Below are 489 nucleotides of genomic sequence, written 5' to 3'. Positions count from 1 at the left end.
GTAGCATGAGTTACATTTACTACAATGGAAATATTAAGGCTATTGCCAAGAGTTCCTTCTTGGCCAAGTGATCTTTCTTGTGTCTTTTAGACATAAAACAGAGACTCCTGATAGACTATTTGATATCACTCTGGAGATCAGTAGAGAGTTAAGGATAGAGATGTGTGGTGAAGTTACCAGTGGGTAGTTTTTAAAAGCAATTACTGAACAGAATATTTTAGGAAAAAGTGTAGCTGTATATTACAAATAAAAACAAAAGGAACTGGGGTACTTTTAGTATTTAGAAATCTGGCACTGGAGTAGGAACCAATGAAGTTTTAAAGAAATCAGATCAGATCAGATCAGTCGCTCAGTCATGTCCGACTCTGTGAGCCCATTAATCACAGCACGCCAGGCTTCCCTGTCCATCACCAACTCCCGGAGTTCACTGAGACTCACTTCCATCGAGTCAGTGATGCCATCCAGCCATCTCATCCTCTGTCGTCCCCT

This window comes from Bison bison, unplaced genomic scaffold (genome assembly GCF_000754665.1).
Source record: "Bison bison bison isolate TAMUID 2011002044 unplaced genomic scaffold, Bison_UMD1.0 scf7180017856542, whole genome shotgun sequence".
In the NCBI taxonomy this organism is placed as follows: Eukaryota; Metazoa; Chordata; class Mammalia; order Artiodactyla; family Bovidae; genus Bison; species Bison bison.
This window is presented reverse-complemented; position numbering follows the sequence as displayed.